Consider the following 25897-nt stretch of genomic DNA (forward strand, 5'->3'; position numbering starts at 1 on the left):
AACCATCAAGATCTGGGACATACATAGGTATCCCAAAGAGAACCTCATAAGGAGTGCATCCCCCCAAGGACTGTCTTGGCAGATTATTCAGTGCTCTCTGGACCCCATATAGGTGATGAAGCCAACTGCTGCCTGAACCTAATACTCAAGCTTTTTAAGGACTGCTTTAGATCAGGGTTCCGCGACCAAATTTCCCTGGGATGGTATGGTGAGGAGTAATGGAGTTCAACACCCATCGCCCCCAGGGTGTCCCTGAATGCCTTAGAGGCAAATGCAGGGCCCTGGTCCAAATGGAATGCTGCAACCGCACATGTACCTATGAAGATCAGCAAGTCTTTTATAACAGTTCGAGCATCAACCGACTGCTGCAGCCATACCCAGAGGAATCTAGAACAAGATCCTACAGCGTCTAAGATGTATTTGTATACACCATCAGGTTGGAACGGACCACAATGGTCCAGGTACACACATTGTAGTGGCCTGCTGGACACTAAGGGGGATGTCTGAGGTGGGCGTTTGAGATTGGAGCCCTTTATTTGCTGGCATATGTCACAACAAAGGACATATTTCTTTGTCCGCCTGCATAGACCAGGCCACCAGAAGCGTTTCTGTAAGAGTGTTATCGTGGCCAAAATACCAGCATGTGCAGAAGCGACACCCTCATGTGCTGCTTTTACTAGATCTAATCTCTGGTCTTCATTGAGGATCACTTGATCTCTAACCCCAAGAATTATTGCGTAGGCAACATTATGTGCACTGATGTGGTAAGAATAATTTGTAGGGTATCCTTTCGGGAGGGGCTTGCCTTCAGCCGAAGCTTTCACAGCAGTCAGCACTTCATTATCCAGTCTTGCTTTTGAATGAGTCACTGCAGCCACAGAAGCCGTAGCTTTATCAGCCAAAGTGTTGCCTGTAACGTGTACTCCTACACGTTCATGGCCCAATGAATGTACTACATGGACACACAGTAGCTTATCCTTAAGATCAGCCACCCTCCCTCACAATGTCTTGTGTTTAATGGTGTTCCTATTAGAATCTCTAAACCCGTTTAGCTTCCAATGATTAAGATAATCATTGTATGACTGGACGCAGTAGTATGAATCACAGACTATTAAAGTCAGGCATTCTGTATCTGTGTGTTTTAGCGGTAATATAAGAGCTTTAAGTTCAGCCAACTGAGCTGTGCAGTCCCCTAGGGTCTGCGTGTAGGTATTGTTAGTGTGGAAAACTCCATCCTCCATCACTCCGCTCACGGCTGCGCAAGCGGCTGAGTATTGATGTTTAGTACCTACAGCTGGTTGTGCTGAACCATCAGTGTATATGACAGTATGGTATCTGTCCAGTGGCAAAATATTTAGAGGAGCGGGGTACTCCTGTTCGTACTGGAGAAACTTATGTGTCTGAAGTTTTGGATCAAAGATATAGTCAACATCAGTGGCGGTCAGAGAAGTTGCCCACTTTATTCAACTTGGATGTAATGCTTTAGCGTTGGGAACGCTCGCTTTGGTGACAGCCACTAAGGCCGACACCGGGGTAATGATAATAATGCGTTTCCCCTGGGCAAGTGGCCTCTCCTTAATGACAGCCATCTGAACTGCAGTCAGAATCTTTTCTGTAGGCGCAAAACGTTCTGCATTTGAGTATAAATGTGATTTATATGCTATGGGTACTGTGTCGCCTTCATTGAAGGTGACATAAGTAAATCCAATGGCACCAGCAATTATTATGATGACCAAATTCGTTTTATTGTTACGTGTGTGCAGGTGCTTAGCTTCTAGCATGTCCTGTTGCAATTCCCTAAGGATGTGTGTGTGTTCAACTGTCCAGTGTCTGCTAGAAAAGTTTGGCTGTACCAAGTCATAAAGTGGCTTGATACGTTGTGCATAGTTTGGAATATAAGTTCTGCCAAAGTTGAAGAAACCTAGTAAAGACTGTAGTTTCTTGAGAGTGTTAGGAGAGTGCAATTGTGCACATTTCTCTAGAAAGTGCGGGGCCAGGCTCTTCCCCTCGTTCGATAGCTCGTATCCCAGGAACAATACACTGAGAAAGGCAATCTAACTTTTCTTAAAGTTGAATTTGTAACCGAGGTCTGCAAATCCCAAAATGATCCGATCAACCCTTACAAGATGAATGTTGAGGTCGTCGTCCGTCAGTTATATGTCATCCACGTATGATAACGCCACAGGATCAATATCATGTAATATTGATGTTACATGGTCTGAAAATAGCCCTGGGCTGTTCTTATAGCCTTGGGGTAAACGACAAAAGCGTTTTTGTGAGCCAAATGAGAATGCACTCAGGTCCTGACTTTCATGTGCTAAATTCTGGCAGAAAAATCAATTAGAAATATCTAACGTTGTTTTATATTTTTGACGCACTATGAGGGTCATTACAACCCTGGCGGTCGGTGTTAAAGCGGCGGTAAAACCGCCAACAGGCCGGCGGTAAAAAAAATTGAATCACGACCGTGGTGGAAACCGCCAACATAGACAGCCACTTTAACACTCCGACCGCCACAGTGGTGCAAACAAACACCGCGGCGGTAACCGCTAACAGACAGGCGGAAGACAAGTTTCCGCCCACTGTATTACAACAGTCCAATCCGACACCTTTTCCAGGGCGGATTCACTGCAAACAAAAACACGCCGGAAACAGGACTTGGAAGGGAAAACGCTCACCTCTACACACCCCACGAGGAATCAGGACGCCATGGAACCCAAGCTCCAGATACTGCCAGCCTTTATCTTCCTGCTTCTCTACCAGGAACAACAAAGACGGCGGCGAAGACCACCGTGAATACTGCACTTGCGACACAGGGGAGGGGGGAGGGAAAAAAGAGTGACACACACACGCAACACTCCCACCCCCACCCTCATCCACTACAACACACACACAGATACATCATGATACATTACATTACCAACCCCCAACTCCCCCTGGAAGAATGCAAGGACAAAAGGAAATGAATCGAACGTTTGTAATCTATTCAAATACAGTAATCAAAAATATACATATTCATATACATATATTTACACTAGAAACAAATATATACACCAAGAATACAAGTCCAAGGTATTCCACCATCATAGTCCGTGGACCACTGGGCCCAAAATGCATGGGTGAGGCCCACACTCAATACCCGATCAAAACGGAGAGAACACTCCTTGGGCATCAGATAGAAATACAACAGGCACCTCAGGGGGAAGGGAAGGTGGGGCACCTCAGCTGGATGAGTGCACAACACCAGATCCACTAGGGGGCTCCATGCCCATTGATGTATCCTGGGGAGTGCAAAGCCACAGTCTCTCAAGTCTCTCCAGTGGATGGTTTGCCCACTGCTTTATCCTGGGGAGTGCAAAGCCACAGTCTCTCATGTCTCTCCAGTGGGTGGTTTGCCCACTGCTTTATCCTGGGGAGTGCAAAGCCACAGTCTCTCAAGTCTCACCAGTGGGTGGGTTGCCCACTGCTTTATCCTGGGGAGTGCAAAGCCACAGTCTCTCAAGTCTCTCCAGTGGGTGGTTTGACCACTGCTTTATCCTGGGGAGTGCAAAGCCACAGTCTCTCCAGTGGGTGGTTTGCCCACTGCTTTATCCTGGGGAGTGCAAAGCCACAGTGTTAGAAATGGGGTTTCTGGTTGGCTAGGGTATGCACCTCAGCCAGGCAGAACTTACGCACTCTAGTCAGGGCAAGGGAGTTACACGTCCAAGATAACCCCTGCTCACCCCCTTGGTAGCTTGGCACGAGCAGTCAGGCTTAACCCGGAGGCAATGTGTAAAGCGTTTGCACAACACACACAACACATGTGACGCAATATCCCCACCACAAAGGAAACACAACACCAGATTATATGAAAATATACTGTATTGTACACAAGGCAATTATCAGACCAAACATATCAGTACTATCCTGCTACCTTAGCGGTTGTCAGAATGCTACACATTAGTTACTTTGCAACCTAGCAGTAGTCACACATTACACACAGGTTACTCAGTATTCTGCAACATAAGCAGTCGTCAGGAAAACACGTTATTACATCACAGCAATTGTCATAAGAATATCATAAAATGCCCATAGTAGGAACATTAGAAAATATATGGCAAGTTAGAAAAACATATTAGCAAGCATGTCCATAAAAGGAACATTTGCATACACATATGTAAAAACATCAAACGCAGGTAGGTAATATATGAATCAAACAAAAGTCCGTAGAAAGAACTTTGGATTGCAACTATATTGGTCCTTTAAACAGTACCTGGTTGGATGAAGGCACCTCCAGTGCCTAGAAGGCGAACAATGGGGCCCCCGGTGCTCCTATGCACAAAACGGGGGCATCCCTTATAGTCTGGGGTCAGAGGAGGGCGACATGCACCTCCTCTCTTTTATAGACAGCCCCTCCGGGGACCGTGATTACTGGGGGCCCCCCAGGGCCTCAACCGGCCCTCACGAGGGGGGCCAAAGCCCCAAAAACAACTTAGGGCAGGAAGGGGGCACCACACACCCCCTCCCGTTTAATGACAGGCCCCTCCCGGGACCCACGATCTCTGGGGCCCCCCCGGGCCTCCACTGGCCCTTCCACCAAGGGGGGGCCCACAATAATGCCCGTTTTACCTAACAGCAGAAAAGGAGCGTCCTGCACCTAACGCAGAGGCCAGGGGGAAGGGGACACTCCCCGCGCCTTTCCCTGGTCCTGCCGTGACCGTGAAGCCGTGAAGCCACAAGAAGATCAGACACCTCCTGGGGCCCGAGCAGACCCTTGCCTGCACCCGATGCGGTGCGCAAGTGTTCTTCCAGCTTCCCGGGCCGCTGCGGTGATCTTATTTAAAGGGGCACAATGCCTACGAGCTCCCAAGGCTCCATAAGCGCACTGCAATCAGCGCTACGGCAGCCGCAACCACGGAGAAGCACCCCTCGTGAAGAAATGGATGCAGGGGTCAGGGGCCACAGCACCCTGCCCCTGGGGAGCAGAATATTAAGACAAGGTCCTCAGGTGGAGGGCCCAGCTACAGGTCAGCACAAGGGAAAGGCAGCAAGTGGCAAATCCTTCACAGTGACCAGGCAGGTCACAGGTCAGCACAGCAGCAGCAGTCCATGGCGGTTCCTGGTGAGTCCTTTCAGCCTTTGGTGTCCAGTTCCAAGATGATTCTAAGAGTCTCCAAATTGTGGGGAAAATTCCCCTGTACTTATAGTCAGTTCTTACAGTGTTTTACAATGGTAGGGAGAGGAGGTTCCGGTCAGTTACAACTGGTTCTGGGAGTGCCCCTCTCTCCTTTCAGCACAGGCTCCAAACATCATTGGGGGGTTAAAGACCCTATTGTGTGAGGCCAGGGCACAGTCTTTACAAATGCAGGTGTGCCCCGCCTCTCCCTTCTCTCAGCCCAGGAAGACTATTTAGTATGCATATGCACCTCAGTGACACCTCCACCCTCCCTGTGTACAGGCTGTCTGAAAAGTATGCACAAAGCCCCAACTGTCACTCTGCCCAGACTTGGATTGGAGTCAAGCTGCAAAACACCAGAGTCATAAGCACAGATAAATGCACACTTTCTAGAAGTGGCATTTCTGTGATAGTAATAAAAAATACACCCACACCAGTAAACAGTATTTATTATCACCATCACAACCATACCAAACACGCCTACACTACCCCTCATAAATCAGACAATACCCTTTACACATAAGGCAGGGCATTTGTAATGCAATCCTATGAGAAGGCAGCACTCACAGCAGTGAGACACCAAGTTAGGCTGTTTGTCACTACCAGGACAGGCCATGCAATATGGCACATGTCCTGCCTTTCTACATACATGGCACCCTGCCCATAGGGCTAGCTAGGGCGTACCTTAGGGGTGACTTACATGTAGTAAACGGGGAGTTCTGGGCCTGGCAAGTAAGTTTAGATGCCAGGTCCCTGCGCTAGCAGGCCTGAGACAGGTTTGAAAGTCTACTTCAGTGGGTGGCGCAAGCAGCGCTGCAGGCCCACTAGTAATATTTAATTTACAGGCCCTGGGTATAGAGATACCACTGTACAAGGGACTTATAGGTAAATTAAATATGCCAATTCGGTATAAGCCAATCATACCAACTTTAGATGGGAGAGCACCTGCGTAAGGCAAAAAGTCCAACACACAGTCTCTCAAGTGGATGTCGTTCTCCACTGGTTCTGGAGGGGGCTTTGTGCCCAGAGTGCTTCATCCTGCCAAGGACTTAGGTGGTGGATGCCTTTCTCCACTGGTTCTGGAGGGGGCTTTGTGCCCAGAGTGCTTATCCTGCCAAGGACAGAGGTAGTGGATGTAAATCTCCACTGGTTCTGGAGCGGGCTTTGTTCCCAGAGCGCTTCATCCTGCCAAGGACAGAGGTACTGGATGCCTTTCTCCACTGGTTCTGGAGGGGGCTTTGTGCCCAGAGTGCTTCATCCTGCCAAGGACAGAGGAAGTGGATGCCTTTCTCCACTGGCTCTGGAGGGGGCTTTGTGTCCAGAGTGCTTCATCCTGCCAAGGACTGAGGTAGTGGATGTAAATCTCCACTGGTTCTGGAGGGGGCTTTGTGCCCAGAGTGCTTCATCCTGCTCGTGGTGGCCTCAGTAGCATCGGAATCCTTGGCACTCACTGGCCTGTGGTGCATGTCGCGGCGGTGTCCTGTTCAGCGGTGCTGGTGGCGGCGGTGTCCTGTTCAGCGGTGCTTGTGGCGGCGGTATCCTGTTCAGCAGTACTTGTGGCAGAGGTGCCCTTGGCAGCGATGCTTGTGGCGGTCTTGTCCGCCGTGCAGGTTTTCCCAGACTTGCCTGTTTTACTGTGCCCCTTCCTCACCTTGGATGGTGATGCAGCTGTCTCCACACTCCCAACTGTACCCCTGGGAGAGGCTTTGGTGGAAGATTTTTTTCCTCTCTCCCACCGGGCACTGGCCAATTTTTGTGCTTTTGAGGTGGGGGACTGTCCGTGCTCTGGCTCCTTGGCACACTGGCTGCCCTGCTGCCTGGCGCACTCCAGAAGCCGATTACTACTGGCATCCCTGTTCCCACAGATGTTGTGGCTGAGGCGCTGGGTTGGGACCTGGTGAGGCGGGCCCTATGAGACTGAAGGGGTGGGGGAGGTAGGGGAAGGGGGAAGAGGTCAAGGGTGGACAGGAAAAGTTTTTTGGACACACTGTGACGGGTAGATGGAGGGGGTTTGGGAGTGGAGGAAGAAGTAGTGGTTGTAGGAGGTGTACGTTTGGTGACTTTGGGTGAAGGTACATGGGCTGGAGGCTGTCGTGAGGTGGATGGCTGTTGGGTGGGTGTGTGGCTGCGTTTGTGTACCTTGGGAGGTGGGCTCACAGACACACTGGGAGAGGACACAGGGGATGTGTGAATGGTAGTGGGGGTGGTGATTGCACGTGAGTGGGGTGTGGTGGTGGGCGTGCTGGAGGTAGTGGATGAAGATGTAGTGCATGCAGGTGTGAGTGGAGACGAGACTGGGAGGGAGGAGGAAGACGAGGAGGGGGAACACAGTGGAGGCAGTGGCTGTTGGTATGTCTGCATGTGTATGATGCTTGCATGAGTGCTTGTGGGATGTGTGGTGCTTATGTTTGCCTGAGCTTTCCTTGTGTGTTGAGGTGTGTGCATGCTGCTCTGATGGTGTGCTTGGGATAGGCTGAGGTACAGGGGTTTGGGTCTGGGTGGAGGAAGTTGGAGGGGGGAGGCTAGAGACAGGGACAATGGCTGCCATCAGTGTTGAGGCCAGAGTCTGAAAAGCTCGCTGATGGGCTGCCTGACCAGAATGAATGCCCTCCAGGTATGCATTGGTCTGTTGCAACTGCCTCTCTACACCGTGGATTGCATTCAAAATGATAGACTGCCCAACAGTGAGGGACCTTAGGAGGTCAATGGCCTCCTCACTGAGGGCAGCAGGGCTGACTGGGGCAGGGCCTGAGGTGCCTGGGGCGAAGGAGATGCCCACCTTCCTGGGTGAGCGGCCACGGGGCAAACACTGAGGGGCTGTTGGGAGGGCAGTGCTGGTAGGGGGGGTGGCAGCTGTACCTGTAGATGCGGGGGGCACAGAGGGGCCCGCCACCGCAAGGGAGCTCCCATCAGAGGAGGAGTCCGTGTCGCTGGTCTCAGCTCCTGTCCCCGCCGTGGAGCTCCCCTCGCCCTCTGTCCCACTGGTGGCTTCTGACTCCGTTGTGTCGCCCTCCAGGGCCATGTGGGATGCAGTTCCCTCCTGCTCCGTTGCCACTGCTCCTCCGCCTGATGATGCTAATGCACACAAGCACAGGGAGACCACAAAAAGTGGGGGAAGACAGAAGAAAGACATGTTGAGTGCATCCAATACCGCTACCGTTGGCGGACACCACAGATACAGAAGCCCCCTGCACTACGCCGTGCACTTGGAGTTCCCTAATCAATCACAGGGACATGGGTTACAAGCCTTTGCCCGATTGCTGCACACATGGAAGTCACAGGAGCCTGACTAGGTGTAGTTGGCTCTGTACACAGGTGGGGTGGGGTGCCACAGGGCCTGCCTTAAGAAGGGACCTTGCCTAATAAACTTGCCCTGGCCTAGGGGAACCCACAGCCCACCTCCCCCACCCAGACACCTACAATGCGCGCTGAATCAGTTGAATGAGAGTGTACTCACCCCCTTGTGGCTGCTCTGATGCCCTCAAGCGCCCATCCAACTCCGGGTACGCCACCGCCAGGATACAGAACATCAGGGGGTCATGGTGCGACAGGCACCCCTCCCACGTTGGGAGGCCATCCCCAGCTGGGCCTCCGCCATCTTCTTGCTCCAGCAGCGAATGTCCTCCCATCTTTTCCGGCAGTGGGTGCTCCGTCTGTGGTAGACCCCCAGGGTCCGGAGTTCCTTGGCGATGGCACGCCAAATATCCTTCTTCTGGTGGGCACTGACCTACAGGAATAGTACAGGGGGAAAGAAGAAGATATAACTGTTCGCACCGTCACAGTCATTGGCCCGCATCCCTACCCTTGCCATGACGCACATGCACTCACTGTCGTTTCATGCACGCCTCATTCTCCCCCCCCTGTCTTTCATCCACACCACTCCAAACAGGCATTGCCCATACAGCATGCTCAACGTGTACTCACCTGTTTGTCTGGAGGACCGTAGAGTATCGTGTTCTGGGGGAGGACCCCATCCACTAGTTTCTCCAACTCCTCCGTTCTGAAGGCAGGGGCCCTGTCCCCAGACACACAAGGCTTTGTCTCTTCCAGACTCAGGTCACAGCAGCACTTGCAGTGTAGGTCCTCTCCTGTCGAAGATCAGGTATCAAGTGATTGAACAGAGAGAAAATGGCATTGACGTATGCGGCGGTGCGTACCGTCACCGCTGGCGTACATCGTCATTGGCTCCTGGGACCCATAGGGTCCAATGTTAACCAATGCAGGATTGCGCCGTGATCTTCGACCGTCTACCGCGGTGATGCACAACGCCAGCGCAGTTATCTCATATCCCCTTGTCCCACATTACAGGTCAGCCGCCATTTCAAGGGGCCACATGACATTTCTTTTGCCTGTGTCACACATATCTAGGCCTTGCTTAAACACTAATACAGCCATATGTCGATTTTAAAACATTTTCCGATTAAGTTGTTTTTACCTACCTCAGTGTTGGTTGACTCTCTGCTCACTGTTCTCCTCCATAGAGCACGCCCGCTGGGGCAGGTGAGGAGATGGCGGCATCCTCCGGTGTACAGACCGCTGGTGGACCTGTCTACAATGGAGGAGCGACATGTAATTATCACCTACAGACTTGATCGTACCACAATCCTGGAACTGTGTGCCCAGTTGGAGCCAGACCTGATGTTAGCTATCTGCCATCCCACAGGAATCCCCCCTCTAGTGCAGGTGCTGTCAGTACTCCATTTCCTGGCAAGTGGGTCTTTTCAGACGACAGTGGCCATAGCATCAGGGATGTCCCAGCCTATGTTCTCCAATGTGTTGTGCAGAGTTCTGTCTGCCCTGCTGAAACACATGTGCAGCTATATCGTTTTCCCTCAGGTGAATGATTTGCCTACAGTGAAAGGTGACTTCTATGCCCTGGGACATATCCCCAACATCATAGGTGCCATTGATGGGACACATGTGGCCTTGGTACCCACCCCCAGGAGTGAACAGGTGTACCGAAACCGGAAGAATTACCATTCTATGAATGTGCAGATAGTGTGATTGGCAGACCAGTACATCTCCCAAGTTGAATGCCAAATTTCCTGGCTTAGTGCATGACGCTTACATTCTGCGGAATAGCAGCATCCCTTATGTGATGGGGCAACTCCAGAGGCACTGTGTGTGGCTATTAGGTGAGGACATGGACCCAATACAGTGTGACTAGGTGTCTGGGTCTGGGTCTGTCCCTAAGAGTTAGTGTGTGTCTAACAGTTGTCCCTCGACATTTGCAGGTGACTCTGGTTACCCCAACCTGTCATGGCTACTGACCCCAGTGAGGAATCCCAGGACAAGGACAGAGGAACGCTACAATCAGTCCCATGGCCAGACTAGGAGGATTATAGAGAGGACCTTCGGCCTCCTGAAGGCCAGGTTCAGGTGCCTCCATATGACAGGTGGTTCCCTATTCTACTCACCAAAGAAGGTGTGTCAGATCATCGTGGCCTGCCGTATGCTTCACAACTTGGCTTTGCAATGACAGGTGCCTTTTCTGCAGGAGGATGGTCCAGATGGAGGTCTTGTGGCAGCTGTGGAGCCTGTGGACAGTGAAGACGAGGAAGCAGAAGAAGAGGACATAGACAACAGGAACACGGTGATCCAGCAATACTTCCAGTGAAACACAGGTAAGAAGACAACACTGCCTGCTACATCTGATTTAATTCTTCTACCGCTCATCTGTCTGTCATTTTCACCCAGAGTATGGACACTGAGTTGTCACTTTCCATTTCGATTTCACAGATGTGGGTTCCACTGTGAGACCTCTGCTTTGTTTCCGCATGGACTAGAGCTGTGTGACATAGGTATGTTGACATTACATTGGATATAGCATTTTTCCACAGTTATTGCTAATACACATTTTCGAAAGCACAGACTGACTCCAGATTGTTTTGTGATTTAAGGGTGTTTATTTAAGTGCTAAATAGTGGAGGGGGTTGTAAAATGGTCAGGGGTGATGGTGGAGGAATGTCCATAGCGGAGTCCAGTCTATTAGTCTCATAAGTGCATTGTCCAAAGGGGCATAGGAAGTGGAGCTAGGGCAGTTGATGGATGGACAGGGTGACAAAGTGGGACAGAAGGATGACAATCAGGGTAGTCTCATTTCTTGGAGGGGGCTTGGCATTGTTCTCTGTCTTTGTCCTGGATATCAGGGACCGCTTGCAGGGTGGTTCTCCATCTGCAGGAGGTGGGGTGCTGGTGTTGTGGTCCTGTGGCGGTGCCTCCTGTCCACTAGCGCCGGCGGAGGTGGTGGGCAGTTCATCGTCCAGGCTAGTGTCTGGGGCCCATTGTTGCGCCACAGTGTCCCTCCTGGTGTTGATGAGTTCCTTCAGCACCCCTACAATGGTGCCCAGGGTGGAATTGATGGATTTGAGTTCCTCCCTGAACCCCAAATACTGTTCCTCCTGCAGCCGCTGGGTCTCCTGAAACTTGACCAGTATCGTTGCCATCGTGTCCTGGAAATGGTGGTAGGCTCCCATGATGTTGGAGAGGGCCTCGTGGAGAGTGGGTTCCCTGGGCCTGTCCTCCCCATGTCGCATAGCAGCCCTCCCAGTTCCCCTATTTCCCTGGGCCTCTGTCCCCTGAACCGTGTGCCCACTACCACTGCCCCCAGGTCCCTGGTGTTGTCGGGGTGGTGGGTTAGCCTGGGTTCCCTGTAGTGGGGGACACACTGCTTCTTGACGTGTCCTGTGGAAAGAGGTATGGGCCTGCTGGGTGGGTGCTGTGCTGGTGTTTCCAGAGGGGGAAGCTCTGTAGTGGCCTGTGCCAGTGTGAGGGGAACCGACTGTCCCGAGGTCCCAGATGGGCTGGGCTGGTCATCTAGATCCAGTTGGACAGAGCTGCTGTCATCACTGTGGGCCTCTTCTGTGGGTGGAGTGGACATGTCTGGACCCTCCTGTCCGGTGACGTTGGGTAGGGGTCCTGCAGGGATGTAAAAGCATGATTATTGCATCTGTGTGTGCCCTGGTGTGCAATGGGTGGGTGACTCTGTACCCCAGTGCTTCCATTCTTGTGTGGGACCTTGTGTGATAATGGTTTAGGGGGGTGTATGGTATGCGCAGTGGACATGCATTGGTGATGGGTGTCCATGCTTTGGTGTTACATGCAGGGCTTGGGTTTGGGATTTGTGGTTTGTGATATTGGGACATATGTGAGGAGTTGGAGTGATGGGGGTGAGTGCGAGGGTTTGGGTATGTGATAGCATGCAGGTGGGTGGGGGATGAAGTAGTTAAAGCTTTGACTTACCAGAGTCCATTTCTCCATCTACTCCTGCGAGGCCCTCAGGATGCAGTATAGCCAAGACCTGCTCCTCCCATGTAGTGAGTTCTGGGGGAGGAGGTGGGGGTCTGCTGCCAGTCCTCTGAGCCGCAATCTGGTGTCTTGAGACCACGGAACACACCTTCACCCGTAGGTCGTTCCACCTCTTCCTGATGTCATCCCTAGTTCTTGGGTGCTCTCCCACTGCATTGGCCCTGTCCACGATTCTTCGCCATAGCTCCATCTTCCTAGCTATGGTGGTGTGATGCACCTGTGATCTGAATAGCTGTGGCTCTACCCAGATGATTTCCTACACCATGACCCTGAGCTCCTCCTCAGAAAACCTGGGGTGTCTTTGCAGTGCCATGGGGTGGTGTGGGTGATGTGTGGGGTGGTGTGTGTTGTGATGTGTGGGGTGATATTTAGAGGTGTGTTGTGTGAGGTGCATGGATGTTGTGTGAGTTATGGTGTTGAGTGCCTGTGGATGCTATTGTTCTTTCTGGTGGTGTCTCTCTCTGTCCTTCTGTCGCAATTGTTGTCGTAAGGGTTTGTGGGTGATGTGGGTGTGTGTTTTATAGTGTATTGGGTGTGTGGGAGTGGTGTGTGTATGTGTATCAGGTGTGTGTATTTGGAATTGTGCAATGTGGTTGTGTTTTGTATCTGTGTGTGTATTTTGAGCGCGGCGGTGTGTACCGCCAATGGAATACCACGGTTGAAAGACCGCTGCATGGATTAGTGGGTCGTGATAGTGTGGGCGTATTCTTGTTGGCGTGACGGTGGAGGTTTTGTTATCGCCAGTTTATCACTGACCTTTGGTGTGGCGGACTTTTGTGGGTGTCTAGATTTTGGTAGATTCCGAGCTGTGGGTCATAATGGCAGTGGCGGTATTCCGCGTCCGCGGCGGTGTGTTGGCGGTCTTCTGCACGGTGGTAAGCAGCTTTTACCTCCAATGTTGTAATGACCCCCTAAGTTGTTTATTAGTGCCATGCTATGTGAGTTTTGTATAGCATATGTACGTGTATGACTATTTAAATGTCTGTAATCAATGACTATTATGTATAAATGGTCTGGCTTTGCAACGGGGAATAACGGGTTATTCATTGCAGATGTACAGGGCTCAATTACTCCTTGGTACTCGAGCTGAGCGAGGATCTCCCTCACCTGAGCTTTTGCTTCATGTTTAACAGGATATTGTGGCTGCGGTTGGGGTGTAGACCTATTAGGAATTACATGACAAGGAGAGTCCTTGTCCCAACCTACATGACTGCGGTATAATGCAGGTGCCTGCGCTAAAGCCCATTAAACAGCATAGGCTTGTTTTTCTGCTTCTGGAACAAGATTAGAGAAAGAAGGCAAAATGACATCTTCCCCAGGTGGGAGCTTACGGACGAGCTCAGGTGGCCAGTCTCTTTCGGCCAATAGGATATCACTAGTAAGTTCATCCCAGAATATCACACCAATGGTGCGCTCTACGTCTCCCTGTATTTGAATTTTTAAATCATAAACCCTGTCGGGTGGGAGAATGCAGCCGTCCGCAGTCTCAACTGCAATAAAATCGCTAGTTCCTGTCGCATCCAGATCATCTTTAAGACTCTGGCGACATATCGTGACCTCTGCTGCATTGTCTAACAGTGTCACTGCCTACGTCTTGTTCCTCAACAGTGTTCTCAAGTGTACTGGCATTTTTAGCTGACAGTGCTGCCACCTTTTACTTTTTAAACTGTGGCTTTTGCTGAGGAGTCTTTTCTTCTTTTTTAATTGTAGACTGCTGTGAGTCTTTCTTTTGTTTCACGTATTCAGGACGTCGATCAGGACGACCCCCTCTCTCGCTACGTCTATCCAGTGTGTCCTGAAAGGAACGAGAGGGACGTGAATGAGTATATCTGTCGGGAGTTTTGATATTCTCCCTATTTCTGAGATTGTATCTCCTTTCGGAGTTCTCCGGGTGTGGAGAATCCGCTCTCTTATTTCATCTATCCTTAAATTCTTGATTTTCCCAGCGCTTTTTAGAACCCTCTTGTGCCTGCTTCGTACCTTCCTTAAGGGTGGTACTTTGTAATTCCAATTTCTTTGGCTTGGCTCCCAAACTATCCCACCCTATACTAGTATTGGTGTTGGAAATTATTTTTGGTAGCTGTCTCTCCTGCTCTAGTAGTGGAGTTTCTAGGAGACGCTGGCGTATTGCCAGTGCTACCGCTTCCCCTTTAATATTACTGAGTATTATTGAGGAAACTGCGTCAAAATTCCGCATTAATTTCATGCCCAAATCTAAGGCTGGTGCAGCCCCGTGCTCATTCTGTATTTGTTTTAACACTTCCGGTAAATTGGCAAGTGTCGGGGTACCATGTGTGGTCGTATATATAGCAGCAAAGACTGTACCCCATGTGGCGCAGTCATCCACTGAGGGAACCATCCCAAAGGGCAAGCACAGTGTGAGAAGTCTATTCTTTTCCTGTAGTCCCGTATGGGGAAACACAGCTTCCAGCTGGTTTGTTTTCTGGGCTATCCAGAACAGTATTTTCTCTTGTTCTGTGGGTATTTTACACATGATAGTAAGCACTGGTTGTGGATTGATCCCAGTAGCCAATTGGTATCCACCAGGTGCTGGTGGAGCTGGATGCGCTGGTGTTGTGTTCAAAGTTCGCATTACGAACTGAACTAGTCATCTATATAGTGTCACTAATTCCTTATATAAATTTGGCAGATCTGCTATTGGCATATTTGGTATGCCTGGGTGAGGTGTGTATGTGGCAAACATAGGCCACGTTGGTCCATCATTACTTAAAGGACCTAGCACACTCTTTGTATTACATGTGGTAGGGCGCCTTCAAACCAGTTCTGATGCTCTTATGTGAGCGATATTTCATGATACTGGCATGCTTGGTACCGTTGAGGTACGTTTGCAATCTCATATGTGTGGAATGTATGTGTTCTTTGGTTCACCTCAGGAAAGGTGACCCAACAGTAAAATGTTTCTGTTTGGTATGCTTCGTTAGCTTCTATTACAAGAGTAGCATCCCCTCCCTCTTCTGTAAAGCCATGCCCTAGTAGGTGTTGAGTTAGTGCTTGTCTAGCATTCTCAGGAATTTCTATGGCGTTAGCCTTATTTGTAAAATTGGTCAGAGAAATGGAACACCAAAATGGGGAGTAAAGTCCTTTGATGAGTTTGAGCTCGAACAACCTACAGCCTAATCAGGTGTTACCTTTTCAGCTGAGGAGGATATTCCCAAAGAGCACGGATGTCTCCGTTTAATGGTACTTAGGGTACCTGTTGTCTGTGAGACAGTGATAGTCAGGGTATCCGTAAATTAGTGCCTAAACACAATTGTTGGTGGTCCCATGTCGTAGTTTGGACTCTTGCTCTAGGCAAGACTGCTGGTTTAAGGATGACAGTACTTATGTTTGTAGGCGACTATGCCTATCCTACAACAAGTCACAGCTGTCGTCCCAACCCTTCCGGCTCACTAGCAGCACCACACCAAAAACCCAAATAGTAAAAGGTGATTTGTGGCAGCCTTTACGCATAGACTCGAGAGTATGACATCTCAGGGAGTGTCGCGGTTAAACGGAGATTACCCCTTTCTCACAGATACATCATGTCTCATCCAAACACAGGCAATAACGAAGATGCAGTAAAGTTTCAATGGTTTTTATTTAACACAACTGCAATCTATGATAAGGTGCATGGGCTGCAATGATTAGGATAATGAACAGTGCAAGAAACAGAATTGTAAAGACAAGAGTCATTACAAAGACCCCTGCCATCTTGCAATAACATGACAAGACATAAGGTGTGTAATATGTCCTAATACCCTATCATGATAGGCCTAACCTCCTACCTACAGGAGAGCTGGGTATGTTAAACCTGATCTGCCAATGCCATGTCCATGAGAGGAGCCCCTAACCCTCGTTACCTTGGAATGAGGTCTCTATCTCAGACTCCGTAGGGACACGAATTCTGGGTCAGCGTCAAGACGATGCCCTCTGGTCGGAATCCCTCTGATTATCTGTGTGAAGTGTGATGTATTTATACAGATCTACTTGGACCCCTGACGTAGGTGTGTTCCCAAACAATAGATAACAGACATTCTTGGGGTGGCAATTAATATAAACAATTCCCTCGAAAGCATGGAGAGGGAAAGTCCCTAAGTGTGAACACCTACTCTTTGTTTGTCTTTGTCATTTGATCTTGACCCTTAACGCAGTCGCACTGATATTGCAAATCATAACAAGTGGCCTAACTATAAACAAGGCAGCCATCTTAGAAAAATTTAATAATTAAATGGGCTAAGACAGAGCAAGCTAAGTAGACTAAAAGTCACTAGCTGACGGGGGCACGAGTCTGCAAGCCAAAGGCTAAGCTAACTCCTGTTATCCCAATAAAACAAACTAGGATTCACTACAACCCAAGAGTAACCCTTCTTTACACCTTCGCTGTTCTAGTTTTCCATTTCAGTATCAAAACTTGCTAAAGTCTTCTTTGTAATAGGGATCTTATTCTTTGGTTTTACTGGGCACTCCTTTACAAAGTGGCCCTTATGGCCACAATACAAACATTGTCTATTTTTCTGGTGTTGTTCTTTTTCCTCTTTGGTCAAGGGTTGTCTGATTGCCTCTATTTCCATTGGTTCTAGGATATGTTCGTTATTTGGTTGTGGACCTTTCCACTCATCTATACGCCAATTATTTTTTTCAGGTTTTCTCCATTCACCTTTCCTCTCGGCAAGCCGATGATCTAATCTTAAAGCAAGATTTATGAGTTCCGAACAACCAGTTGGTTGAGGATCAATTTGTGCCAGGACATCTTTCAAATCGTCTTTGAGACCTTGATAAAAAAGGGCCGCTCTTTTTTCTTCTGGCCAGGCTGTTTCAGCTACTAATCGATTAAAATTAGCTAAGTATGAAACTAAGTCCTTATTTCCTTCCCGTAATTCTAGTAGTTCTCGATCCGCAGACAAGGTTACTGCTCTTCGGTCAAAGACATGTTCAAACTCTTGCACACATTTTCTCCAATTTTAGTGTAATTGACTATCTTGACGCACTGAGGGAACTGCCCATGTGGCCGCATCTCCTGATAGGTAAGAAATTAAAAATGCTACTCGTGACTGTGAATCTGAAAGGTGCTTGGTCTACAAGTGAAATGAAGTTCCACTTGTGTAAGAAAAGTCTGTACTTTATTTGGATCACCCGAAAATCTTTCGGGTGCAGCTAAAGGAATTGGTGTGGGAACGATGAGTGATATGTTAGGGGATTAGTTCCTGATGCTTGAGGCGGAGCCATTTGCCAACCTGTTCCCAAAGGACTTTGTTCCTTTTTTTCCAGTCTGTCTTGTAATTGAGCAACCTCATCAGCTAAAGTGGCTATTTCTTGACTTTACCAACTCCTGCTGAATCTGTGTAATCACCTTGAGCAAGTCATCCAGGGTGGCAATATTGACAACCAAGCACAAACCAGGAGGATTTAAATTTGTGGGCTCACTATTCTGTCAATGAGACCAAATCCTCGGGATGTACACGTCGTTGTCAATAGGCCCACCTCCTGGCAGCTCCAATTCTACCAGCTATAACAGCGCAGGGTTTTAGAGTGGCCAAGTCGGGGGAGGGAATTAGGGAAGGGAACAGCTGGGAAGGAGGCCTGTGAAGACAAGGAACACAGATACCAAACAGAAAATATCAGTCATAGATTCTTTTGAAAAGAAATCTATAGACCATAAATGATTACCCTTCATAATCCTCTTGAATGGAGGGTTGGTTTAGAATTCCCTAAAAGAAACGTTAATTCACACTTCCAGTAATTCAACAACATGATTTCAAATTGTAGCATTAAATTGTATTGTTCACCAAACAATTTGCCATTGCATTCAACAGGCTTTTAACTTTAACATTTATTTACACATTAGAATTCTTCTGTGAATTTGAATGTTATGTAATTTGCCTCCTTTTTCTTCTTGCTGCTAAATGAGAGAGTTCAAATTGAAACCTGTGTTTTGGGTGGTTGAGAGAAAAGACTGCAATTATGTATCTGCTAATGGCAAAAATAACCTTAACTTTACCTTTTTAAAGTAGCTATTAATTAGCAACTGTTCACTAGAGGATACATAATGTCACCAAAGAAAAACAACTTTGACTGAATACAAAATAACAACAAAATGGATGATAGAACTTTGGAGAAAAGACCACCATCCGTCTTACCGTCCCGAGTTTAGGCCAAACTCTCTTTTAAAACTCCAGACAAGGAAATTCCAGATGATTTTCAGGAACCAGATGTCATCAGAAAAGAAGAGCTTCAATCCAAATTGAAGGTCACCAAAATAGGAGCTCTGATCCTTGTAAGAACTCCAGAATAGTGAGCACTGAGGGCTGTGTGTGGCTGTTTAAATAGAGGTGCCCCGCCCATGGAGCCACGCCCATGGTGCCCCGCCCAAGATGGCCACTGCAAGAACAAATGGGACTCAAGGTCCCCTCCAGCACTCTGAGGATGAAACAAAGGCGTGCACAAAGCATTTGAAACATTCACCTGCTTCCTCCAAACACTACACACTGCGCACATAGCGCGCAGACACCTGAATCCAAAGACAATTCTCGATCCCTGAGCAAACCAAAAACTAGTCATTACAAACATAGTATGCTCTTTTAGATATTTAGACCTCCGTCCTGATGATGGATACCAAATAGGAGCAGGTCTTAGAGCACGCACCGCTGTGATGTTTACGTGTGGGTAGTGGTGGAGTGATGGGAGTGAGGGTAGGGGAATGTGATGGCATGCAGTTTGGGAGGTGATAGTAGTATAGAGTTGACTTACCAGAGTCCAGTTCTCCTGCTACTCCTGCAAGGCCCTCAGGATGCATGATTGCCAAGACTTGCTCTTCCATGTTGTTAGTTGTGGGGGAGGAGGTGGGGGTCCACCGCCAGTCCTCATTACAGCTAGTTGGTGTCTCGCTGCAATGGAACTTATCTTCCCCCATAGGTCGTTTCACCTCTTCCTGATGTCATCCCTTGTTCTGGGGTGCTGTCCCACGGCGATGACCCTGTCCACGATTCTCTGCCATAGCTCCATCTTTCTAGCAGTGGATATCTGCTGCACCTGTGATCCAAATAGCTGTGGCTCTACCCGGATGATTTCCTCCACAATGACCCTTAGCTCCTCCTCAGAGAATCTGGGGTGTCGTTGTGGTGCCATGGGTGCAGTGTGAGTGGCGTGGGTGAGGATGTGTAGGGTGCTGTGTTGGGGTGTGTGATGTAAGGTGCGTGGGTGGTGTATACGTTGATGGTGGTATGTGACTTTGGTTGTGTGTGTGCTCTTGCTCTCTCTCTCTGCTGGCAATTATTTTGTGTCGTAAGGGGTTGTGGGTAATGTGGTTGTGTGTTTTATAGTGGTGTGGGTGTGTGGGTGTGGTGTGTCAATGGGTGTCAGGTGTGTGTAGTTTGAATTGTCCAATGTGGTGCTGTTTTGTTTGTGTGTGTGTATTTTGAGCGCGGTAAATATGTACTGCCAATGGTTTACCGCTGTGGTGATTTGTGGGTCATAATGTTGTGGGCGTTGTTCTTTTGGCTTGACAGAGTGGGTTTTGATACCGCCAGTTTATCACTGACCTTTGGTGTGGTATATTTGTGTGTGTGGCTGAATAGTGACGGATTGGTTTGTGTGTCATAATATGGTTAGCGGATATCTGCCGCCGCGGGGGTATGTTGGAGACACTCAGCATAGCAGTAAGTGGGATTTACCGCCAATGTAATGATGAGGGCCTTTATCTAGAACTGCCAAAATATGCTACGGCCAGTGTAAAATTCAACAGCCATACTAGTCTTGGGCTTCAAAATGTTAGATCATATTTTCCAAACCTTGTCCTCGCTACACTGGCTGCCCCTTTGAGAACAAATTGTCTTACAATCATTACTCAGTACTCAGATCACTACATCAGCATAGACATATACCTCTATATCCGTAATTTCCAAAGATATGGTCCTTTTTCCCATTACATCTGAAAATAAATTTCTGTTAAAAATCCCCAAGACTAGATATGTTACAATCGATGGAAGGTGATTTTTGGTGGCTGCTGCCTCAAAATGAAACTTCTTCCTACCAAAATCCATTTAAAACAGGCCAACTAATTCAGGAAGGCTCCAAACACTTGTCTCTTTCTAAAGTAAAATTCCATAATTGAGCCAAACTGTAGTGGATACCTCCTAGCTCAGGAAACTAGTGACTTTTTCTAGAAATGGTATTAATATCCTGGTAAGTTTCTCATAGTGCCTAGATACCCTATGGGTGAAATCCTCACTTTACAAAACATGTAACAGATAATGAGGACTATGTTTTTCTGGAGACTACAGCAAATTCAGCGGGAGATCTTCCTTGTCCTAATTCCCAGTCGTACCTTCTCTATCATATAACTCATCAAGAAAGAGTATTATTCACAGGAAGCGAAAACAGGAATTTCCTAGGAATTGAAAGTTAGTGTGGCATATAAAATGGAACCCCCAAACTAAGAGCCTCATTACGAGTTTGGCGGTCCATGGACTGCCATGGCGGTGTTGGAGGTCTGACCACTATCGGGCTGGGGGTCGAACCGATGTATCACGAGTCATGTAGGCCTATGGAGCAAAGACTGCTGCGGTCTCGCCGGCACCGCTAGGCAGCACAGACCGTGGCAGTCACAAGGCTGCACAAACAGGCCGGCGGACACAGTGTTTCTGCCGGACAGATTATGAGGTTGCACACCACCAATGTGACTGTGCCGGTCCAACCACCACATCTCAGCAGGCGGAAGTGCAGAGCATTAACAGAGGCACTCAGCTGCAGGCAGCCTCACATGCCCTGTTGCGCCATGGAGCCCATCACACACACCCTGCCACTGTTGTTGATTATTGATAGAGCTCAAAATCCATACCACTGTGGGCACAACTGACCATAAGTTACCACGCCTACCTGTGCCATTATGCTTAACGATTGTTCATCACGCCATCAGCCACATCATATGTGGGTCGTGCTAAGGGCACCATGTCATTGTGTCCCGTGTCGGAATCAGACACAAAGAAATACACATTCACAGTCACAAAATGCCTCCTCTGGGCAGGTCACTCACACTGCACTGCAACACTACACCAAAACACATGTCTGCTCATCTCAGGCACAGTTAAATGTACAGAACATTGTCTCCCACAACACCAGCAACACACCAACATCAAATCTACAAATACAACTTACACACTTACATTCCTCACATGCCTTGGACTGTCATCACATTCGACACACATATGTATGGATTTGGCATGGAACACAAACACCACTCCCATTAAACAGCCCTGCAATGGACACACTCATCACTCACATTGCAGCACATTAGAGGGACAATGGGGTACACAATAGACAGAAAGACATATATACAAAGATCACTATGCAAATGATACCTGCACAATAGGGATGGGGGCATCTGAAACACTCAGGGAAGGAGGCTGGATTGGGACACATATCCATTTGCACATGCCCCAAAAACAACATTTGCACAGGAACTGGCCCTAAATGTATCTCGGGGACAAACAAAACTAGACCCAAATGACATGCACAATGTGGAAGGGCAAGTCAACAAAGCACATACAACTCCAAATTCATGGGACATACATCTACATGAAGTAGCTGCAAGGTACACACAGGTAAACGGACACATGCACAGTCAAATGCAAACAATGGTAGCACAATTGAACACCCTCCATGCCTGGACAAACAAATCTCAATCTCCCACACATCAGGTGAATCCATAATCCATATCAGGGGGACAGGTCTAATGCCATACATGCTCACATTATACAACAAAAGATGAAATACTTACCATAACAACCAGTACACAATGCCATGATACCACCATTGCATTTACACCCACATATCCATACAGTCTACATTTGCCTTTGTTTTGGAGGACACCAGCACTGCCCACAAAGCCAGACGCTGCAAACAACAGCAAATGGATCAGCAAGCAGGCTGAAACACACACAACTGTAGGCAGATAACACAAGTTACTCAGTAGCAACATAAAGAAAGAAAAAGAATTACAGGAGAAATGTATACCCAAAAAAACAACTGTTTGGGTTTATTAAATGTAATTTTTGTAAAATTCAAGGCCATTGGCCAGTCCATATGTTTTCTGCACAATCACATCATGGTGCCATCACTTGACTCCTAACTGCCAAGGAACATCCACAGGAAAGGACATTAAGTGGACAGACAGGCCCCTCAGGGATCATCCTGGAGGAGAAATGGTGGGGGAGTTGGATTTGGGAGGGGTGGGTTTGGTCTTGGGTTTGGGAGGGGTGGCCTGCTTCTTTGGAGGGGTGGGCTTCTTCGTGGGGGAGGGTTATGTGTGCTTGCAGAGGGGGCAGGTGTGACAACGGAGGACTTGGAAGTGGAAGGAAGGGGTTGGGAGGTGGGTCGGGCCTCTTGGGTGTGAAACGGGGGTGGAAGGAACAGAGGAATGGTGGAGGTCAAACAAAATAATCTTCTTAGCTACACAGGAATCATCAACAGAAGGGGGTGGAGATTTGGATGTTGAGGGAGTGGTTGTTTGCTATGTCAGCGTGGATGTCATGGGTGCATGCGTGTGGGAGTTGTGCTTGTGTTTGGGTGGTGTCTGTTGCATGGGTGAGTGTTTGTCTTGAGGGGCTGGAAGGTAGAGGTGCTTGGGGATGGAGTGGTAGATGTGTGTGTGCCTGTTGGGGTGATGTCTCCGGGTATGCTGGATGTGATGGATGTCTGTGTGTCTATTTGGGTGGTGCCTGTGGGTATGGTGGATGTGGTAGATGTCTGTGTGTCTGTTAAGGTGGTGTCTGTGGGTATGCTGGATGTGGTGGGTGTGTCACTGACTGTTGTGGTGGTGCCTGTGGGTATGCTTGATGTTGTGTGTGTTACGGTGGAGGTGGTGGGGATGTCTGGGAAGTTGGTGACTGATGTTGTGTCTGTGGGTGTCTATTGTTGGCTTGCGTGCCGGTGTGTTTTGTGGTGCTTGTGTCTGCGTGTCCTGTCTTGTGTGTTGAGGAGGGTGCATGCAGATCAGTCTGTGTGCTTTGAAAAGGTATGGGAATGGGGAATTTGGATTGGGAAGAGGGAGGTGGAGGAGGGACGGAAGGTGGGGGGTGGCTGGCTGCCGTCAGTGTGGAGGCCAGAGGCCGAAAAGATGTCTGTAGGCCAGACTTTGCACCATGAATCCCTTCTAGGAATGCATTAGTCTGCTGCAGTTGGGTCGCAAAACCCTGGATGTCGATGGCATTCACAATGGCTGTCTGTTACTTCTCAGGAGGTCAAAAGCCTCATCACGTAGGGCTGAAGGGGTGACAGGGGCTAGGGCTGAGGTGCCTGTGGCAAATGAGATGCCCACCCTCTGGGGTGAGGAGGCACGGTCAACTGAGTGGGGATCAACAGGGAGGGTGATAATAGAACATAGGGTGGCGGACAAAGATGGTACAGGGGTATGCCCTGATGGGTCCATCACCACTAGGGAGTGTCCACTGGAGGAAGATTCTGATGATGGTGATGATATTACAGTCTCCTCCGTGTCACTCCCTTCACCCTCCAGACCACTGGGTCCCTCTATGTCTGTGGTGTCTTGACCCGAGGTCCCATAGCCAGATGCGTCCCCACTCGGCTGTTCCCTATTTCCTTTGTTTACTGGTGTTTGTACAACTTGTACAACAACTCTGATTAGCAAACATTACCATGATGTCAAGTAGGCCCCAGCAACAAACTCCACCTAAGTGGCCCATACATGTGCCATACCATATGCATATATGGCATTGTGGCTCTAAACTCTAGGCCTACCTGTCATGTCCCTTGTTGCTACTGCAGTTGTACATGGCAAATGGCATGCTATGAAACATGAGAGAATGTGTCAGCCAATAAACAATTGTGGCACACTTCTGTATGTGGCACAGCATGAAATGTACCCCCATTGTAAATGGCTTATTACACACATAAGTTGCCATGCACATATTATGTGAGGGAATACAGACATCATTATATCAACACAGGTAGAACATGCATGAAACAGCAGCTTAAAAATGTTTTGCTAATGAGAAAGGTACACATGTTGAAACGTAGGCACAAGGAATGTTGGCAACAGTGGTGGCACATAAATCATGTCAATGGACACTCCCCACTTACCAAGGGAGAGTACTGATCTGTGGCTGCACCCAAAGTACAGTGTATGCTCTGTTACATGTATGATGGCCATCTTCAAATTACAGACTGTAGTGAGGCACCAACACCCGTCATATGCTGAAGACAACTAGCCTCTGGATAGCAGATGCCAATATACTCATTTACACAGATGCATGGCCGAAAACAGTGATCCATCACTTCCTTACCTTTGGCCTGTAATATTTAGCTGTAGTGGTCTGTAGCATAGAATTTACACATATTACAACAACAAACTGTACTTGATTGATCGCTGTACGTAGCCCTATGTCGTCTCTGGAAAGCAAGTGGTTTGTGGATTGTACACAGTTGTGTCCTAGGTACCTGGGCCAATGGGCAAGACACATCAGTATACAACAAATTAGATGTCTACACAGACAATCATTCATCTGCTGTGTTACACATTCAGTTGGCAATGTGACATGCAGAAATATGCCCTGTACTCACCCCCTTGTGGCTGCTGTGATGTCCTCAAATGCCCATCAATATCTGGGTAGACCACCGCCAGAATGCGGGCTATTAGAGGGGTCATTATCTGACAGGCACCTACCTACATTGGAAGGACAGCCACAGCTTGACTTCTGTGATTTTCTGGACCTAGTGTCTCAGGTCCTCCCACCTTTTCCTTCAGTGGGCGCTCCATCCGTGTTGGACCCCCCAGGGTCCGCACCTTCTTGCCGATGGCTCTCCACAGTTGCTTCTTTTGATGGGTGTTGACCTGCATGGATGCAAAGGACAAATCAAGAGATTATGATCACAAGTTTCACCACAAATGGTTGTGTCACATACATGCCACTAACATCTAGCTAGGACTTTTCTAATTGTCAATACTCCCCAAGTGTGAAACACACAAGCAAAAAGTACAGGGACATGACTACAGACATATATATTTCCATCTGCAAACTAACCCAGTACCCTGCTCATGGTCTACAGTAACTAAGCAAACTTACTACATCAGGTGCCCATGCTCTAGCACCCTGTAATGTGATGTGAGCCACTGTGAAACACTACACACCTATGTGGCTTCTGAAGGGCAAACTCCTTAGGCATGAATGGACCAACACATTCACACTCTGAGAATGACTCACTGCATGCAGTCCCTTCAGGTAACTGCCAGAGTACAAACTCCACCACTACACCTGAGCAACAATCAACAGGGTGGCATGGTGGGTACAGAAAGTGTCTCCCTTGACCATGTGTGGGCATGTAGGCTAACAAATGCAGACTCATGCCAGTTCATGGGGTGGGGTTCTGTGCTCTATACCTGTATCACAGAACACTTTTTTGGAGATATTTGTCCATCGT

This window comes from Pleurodeles waltl, chromosome 4_1, assembly GCF_031143425.1.
Source record: "Pleurodeles waltl isolate 20211129_DDA chromosome 4_1, aPleWal1.hap1.20221129, whole genome shotgun sequence".
Lineage (NCBI taxonomy): Eukaryota > Metazoa > Chordata > Amphibia > Caudata > Salamandridae > Pleurodeles > Pleurodeles waltl.